General features: G+C 37.4%; 1 long non-coding RNA gene across 1 annotated transcript; it reads right to left on the reverse strand.

The window, feature by feature from the left end:
- Nucleotides 1-3999: 3999 nt before the first annotated feature.
- LOC135821463 (uncharacterized) lies at nt 4000-5445 on the reverse strand. The gene is made up of 2 exons (XR_010554361.1): nt 5310-5445; nt 4000-4519 (listed from the first exon to the last, which is right to left on the reverse strand). It is a non-coding gene; the product is annotated as an uncharacterized LOC135821463 (long non-coding RNA).
- Between the last annotated feature and the right edge of the window lie 1269 nt (nt 5446-6714).

Here is a 6714-nt window from a genome sequence, read left to right on the forward strand (position 1 = left end):
ACAACAACAACAACAGCAAAAACATCGACAACTACAACAACAACAACAACCAAAACAACAACAACAGCAACACCACCGTGAGAATATAGACTTCAAAATTCAAAAACAACAACAACAACAACAACAACAACAACAACAACAATAACAAAATCAGCAACAACGACAACAACAACAGCAAAAACATCAACAACTACAACAAAAACCACAACCAAAACAACAACAACAGCAACACCACCGTGAGAATATAGACTTCAAAATTCAAAAACAACAACAACAACAACAACAACAACAACAATAACAACAACAGCAACAGCAACAACAACAACAACAACAACAGCAAAAACATCAACAACTACAACAACAACAACAACCAAAACAACAATAACAGCAACACCACCGTGAGAATATAGACTTCAAAATTCAAAAACAACAACAACAACAACAACAACAACAACAACAACAACAACAACAACAATAACAACAACAGCAACAACAACAACAACAACAGCAAAAACATCAACAACTACAAAAACAACAACAACCAAAATAACAACAACAGCAACACCACCGTGAGAATATAGACTTCAAAATTCAAAAACAACAACAACAACAACAACAACAACAACAACAACAACAATAACAACAACAGCAACAACAACAACAACAACAGCAAAAACATCAACAACTACAACAACAACAACAACCAAAACCACAACAACAGCAACACCACCGTGAGAATATAGACTTCAAAATTCAAAAACTACAACAACAACAACAACAAAAACAACAACAACAACAACAATAACAACAACAGCAACAACAACAACAACAACAACAGCAAAAACATCAACAACTACAACAACAACAACCAAAACAACAACAACAGCAACACCACCGTGAGAATATAGACTTCAAAATTCAAAAACAACAACAACAACAACAACAACAACAACAACAATAACAACAACAGCAACAACAACAACAACAACAACAGCAAAAACATCAACAACTACAACAACAACAACAACAACCAAAACAACAACAACAGCAACACCACCGTGAGAATATAGACTTCAAAATTCAAAAACAACAACAACAACAACAACAACAACAACAACAACAACAACAACAATAACAACAACAGCAACAACAACAACAACAACAGCAAAAACATCAACAACTACAACAACAACAACAACAACCAAAACAACAACAACAGCAACACCACCGTGAGAATATAGACTTCAAAATTCAAAAACAACAACAACAACAACAACAACAACAACAACAACAACAACAACAACAACAACAACAATAACAACAACAGCAACAACAACAACAACAGCAAAAACATCAACAACTACAACAACAACAACAACAACCAAAATAACAACAACAGCAACACCACCGTGAGAATATAGACTTCAAAATTCAAAAACAACAACAACAACAACAACAACAACAACAACAACAACAACAATAACAACAACAGCAACAACAACAACAACAACAGCAAAAACATCAACAACTACAACAACAACAACAACCAAAACAACAACAACAGCAACACCACGGTGAGAATATAGACTTCAAAATTCAAAAACAACAACAACAACAACAACAACAACAACAACAACAACAACAACAACAACAACAACAACAACAACAACAATAACAACAACAGCAACAACAACAACAACAACAACAACAACAACAACAACAACAGCAAAAACATCAACAACTACAACAACAACAACAACCAAAACAACAACAACAGCAACACCACCGTGAGAATATAGACTTCAAAATTCAAAAACAACAACAACAACAACAACAACAATAACAAAATCAGCAACAACGACAACAACAACAGCAATAACATCGACAACTACAACAACAACCACAACCAAAACAACAACAACAGCAACACCACCGTGAGAATATAGACTTCAAAATTCAAAAACAACAACAACAACAACAACAACAACAACAACAATAACAACAACAGCAACAACAACAACAACAACAACAACAGCAAAAACATCAACAACTACAACAACAACAACAACCAAAACAACAATAACAGCAACACCACCGTGAGAATATAGACTTCAAAATTCAAAAACAACAACAACAACAACAACAACAACAACAACAACAACAACAACAACAACAACAATAACAACAACAGCAACAACAACAACAACAGCAAAAACATCAACAACTACAAAAACAACAACAACCAAAATAACAACAACAGCAACACCACCGTGAGAATATAGACTTCAAAATTCAAAAACAACAACAACAACAACAACAACAACAACAACAACAACAACAACAACAATAACAACAACAGCAACAACAACAACAACAGCAAAAACATCAACAACTACAACAACAACAACAACCAAAACAACAACAACAGCAACACCACGGTGAGAATATAGACTTCAAAATTCAAAAACAACAACAACAACAACAACAACAACAACAACAATAACAACAACAGCAACAACAACAACAACAACAACAGCAAAAACATCAACAACTACAACAACAACAACGACCAAAACAACAACAACAGCAACACCACCGTGAGAATATAGACTTCAAAATTCAAAAACAACAACAACAACAACAACAACAACAACAACAACAACAACAACAGCAGCAACAACAACAACAACAACAACAGCAAAAACATCAACAACTACAACAACAACAACAACCAAAACAACAACAACAGCAACACCACCGTGAGAATATAGACTTCAAAATTCAAAAACAACAACAACAACAACAACAACAACAACAACAACAACAACAACAATAACAACAACAGCAACAACAACAACAACAACAGCAAAAACATCAACAACTACAACAACAACAACAACCAAAACAACAACAACAGCAACACCACCGGGAGATTATAGACTTCAAAATTCAAAAACAACAACAACAACAACAACAACAACAACAATAACAACAACAACAACAACAATAACAACAACAGCAACAACAACAACAACAACAACAACAACAACAACAGCAAAAACATCAACAACTACAACAACAACAACAACCAAAACAACAACAACAGCAACACCACCGTGAGAATATAGACTTCAAAATTCAAAAACAACAACAACAACAACAACAACAACAACAACAACAACAACAACAATAACAACAACAGCAACAACAACAACAACAACAACAGCAAAAACATCAACAACTACAACAACAACAACAACCAAAACAACAACAACAGCAACACTACCGTGAGAATATAGACTTCAAAATTCAAAAACAACAACAACAACAACAACAACAACAACAACAACAACAACAACAACAACAACAACAACAACAACAACAACAACAACAACAACAACAACAACAATAACAACAACAGCAACAACAACAACAACAACAACAGCAAAAACATCAACAACTACAACAACAACAACAACAACCAAAACAACAACAACAGCAACACCACCGTGAGAATATATGTTAGACTCAGTAGAGCGTCCAGCCCCTATATGATGTCCAACCCCTATATAGAGTCCATTGGTCCAAAATCCACTGTACAGAGTCCAAAATTGGAATCAACTGTGAGCTCAGTTTAGATGGACATCACTCCCTGTATAGAGTCCAGCCAATTGGCTTCACCCCTATATAGAGTCCATTGGTCCAAAATCAACTGTACGGAGTCCAAATTTTGAAATCAACTATACAGATTAAAGAGTCTTTATGTGGACAACACTCCCTGTATAAAGTCCAGCCAATTAGGCATCCCCTATCGAGTTCGAAATTAGACATAGGATCTGCTGTAAGCAGTGAATATTAACCAGAAAACGGCCTCTCCCTTTAATCCTTTACATCATTCACTTCTCAAGATAAAAAATATGTATTGAGGCGCCACTGCAGCCACTTCACTACATGAAAAACCCTACAAACACCATCCTCAAATCAAGTGGTCTCTTCGCAGACGCTGCAAATTACAATATCTCAATCATGCAGTGTTGCCAAATTATTGTGCACGCACACACACACATGCACACACCCACACAACGCCAAGAAAATACCTAGAAAAAAAACAAGAATCGAAAGAGAATAATGGAGAGCCCAGGATTAATTATTTGTTTTCAAACTATTGCGCGCGCGCGCACGCACACACACACACACACACACAAACTTATACAACGCCAAGAAAACACCAAGAAAAGAGTAGAGACACAATACACACGCAACTCCAACAGCCATGCAAACGTCCACCCATTTACACGTAAAGTCAAGAGGGATAACAAATAATTATACGAAACGAATGCATACGGGGACGGGTACACGCACGTTTACATACATGTAGTAGTGTAAGAGAGTAACATAGTGCAGTGGTCAGCATAATACTAGCACATGCTGAGAGTGCAATAGCAAGCTTCACCATTGCTCATGGCCATGCAAATGTTCAGCAGCACTCAGTTCCGCAAGCTTCTGAAGATCAGCACACCTGCAACAAATAGATAGCACAAGGATACGCTTATTAACGTAATGATGCATGGGAGCACACAACTACCAAGTTCTCAACGAATGTGATGCTCAATGAAAATCAATCCACTCAAAGACCTGTGAACAGGTGACGGTGGGGACAATAATCTATTAGTAATACGAGGAATAAGATCGTTTGTGCACACTCAAGACGCACGGACACACCACCATACAAGTAGTGTACACAGTGTTTCACTGCAACTACTTCGAAGTAAATTGAAATGAGATGATTTGAACAATCTGTACAGCGTTGCCGTCAGTTCCCCAAGATGGAAATGCAATGATTTGTTGTCACGAGGCAGTTTCACTGACACAATGTCATGTTCGTGACATCAAAACGGTTACTTCAGGGAATACGAGTATTAGCTTGAGAAGCTTTTTCTTGTCATTGGCATACAAGCAATCCTCCTACTACTACTAGTACACTGGCACTGCGTTTGTGGATCCCATTGTATTTGACATCATACTATAGTTTGTAGAGGAAGAGTGTCGTGGAGTTTCACATAATTTTCACAGGGATAAAAATACATTTCTCATGAAATAATTATAAAAATTGATGATAGCTAGACGATCGTATACGATTGATGCAAAGTCCTTGCAGTCCTTGAGGACTATTACGAAGTGGTTGATTACTTTTAAGGCATTCATTCAAGCAACATCAAACAAACACGATACGCTCCTTGAAAATGGAAACAAATTCAAGCATAACGACAGAACAGCAGACCAATCGAAACAAGTAAAAGCTTCCTTACCTCAGTCATCGTCCTGCCATGTAGTTGGACAGCCTTTTGACACGGTGGTACAGGCAGCTCTTGTCCAGTCAAACAGGGGTATCCTTGTGGCGTCGAACGAAAGAGAATGTCAGTGTATCTGACTCGTCAGATTGGAACTGTGCTGAATCTTTCTCTTTCTCCGCTTTCTGCTTTCATCCCTCGCTCTGATGAAACCGTTCAAACGTCTTACTGGCAGCAATGGCCAGCCAAACAGGGGATCCTTGTGGCGTCGAACGAAAGAGAGTGTCAGTGTACCTGACTCGTCAGATTTGAACTGTGCTGAACTTTTTCTCGTTCTGCAATTTCTGCTTTCATCCCGCGCACTGATGAAACGTCTTCAAAGAACCACAAGACGCTTTCCAGATTTGATTTTGAACGTCTCCTTATCCTCCTTGGTCACCTCGAGACAGATTACTGTCAGCAACTGCACAGCAGAACTGGCAGCCATGGCTGAAGTGAAGAAAGGAATGCGCTGCCACGAGGCAAGCAAAACTTAAAATGTGTTTGTTCTCTTTCGGGCACAGCACACAGGACGGCGTGACTGGATAAACTGGACTCCTGGACTGAATAGGGGACTTGTAGAAAAAGTGTACTCCTTATAGGGGATTGCGCGGCAGGATGAAGCTGATCAAAACTGAGTGGACTCCTGGACTCTGTATAGTGGATTTTGGACCAATGGACTCTATATAGGGTGCTGGACATCATATAGTGCATCCACTCTATACTGAGTCCTACATATAGACTTCAAAATTCAAAAACAACAACAACAACAACAACAACAACAACAACAACAACAACAACAACAACAACAACAACAACAACAACAACAACAATAACAACAACAGCAACAACAACAACAACAGCAAAAACATCAACAACTACAACAACAACAACAACCAAAACAACAACAACAGCAACACCACCGTGAGAATATAGACTTCAAAATTAAAAAACAACAACAACAACAACAACAACAACAACAACAACAACAATAACAACAACAGCAACAACAACAACAACAACAACAACAACAACAACAGCAAAAACATCAACAACTACAACAACAACAACAACCAAAACAACAACAACAGCAACACCACCGTGAGAATATAGACTTCAAAATTCAAAAACAACAACAACAACAACAACAACAACAACAACAACAACAATTACAACAACAGCAACAACAACAACAACAACAACAACAACAACAACAACAGCAAAAACATCAACAACTACAACAACAACAACAACCAAAACAACAACAACAGCAACACCACGGTGAGAATATAGACTTCAAAATTCAAAAACAACAACAACAACAACAACAACAACAATAACAACAACAGCAACAACAACAACGACAACAGCAAAAACATCAACA

This window comes from Sycon ciliatum, chromosome 7 (genome assembly GCF_964019385.1).
Source record: "Sycon ciliatum chromosome 7, ocSycCili1.1, whole genome shotgun sequence".
Classification (NCBI taxonomy): Eukaryota; Metazoa; Porifera; class Calcarea; order Leucosolenida; family Sycettidae; genus Sycon; species Sycon ciliatum.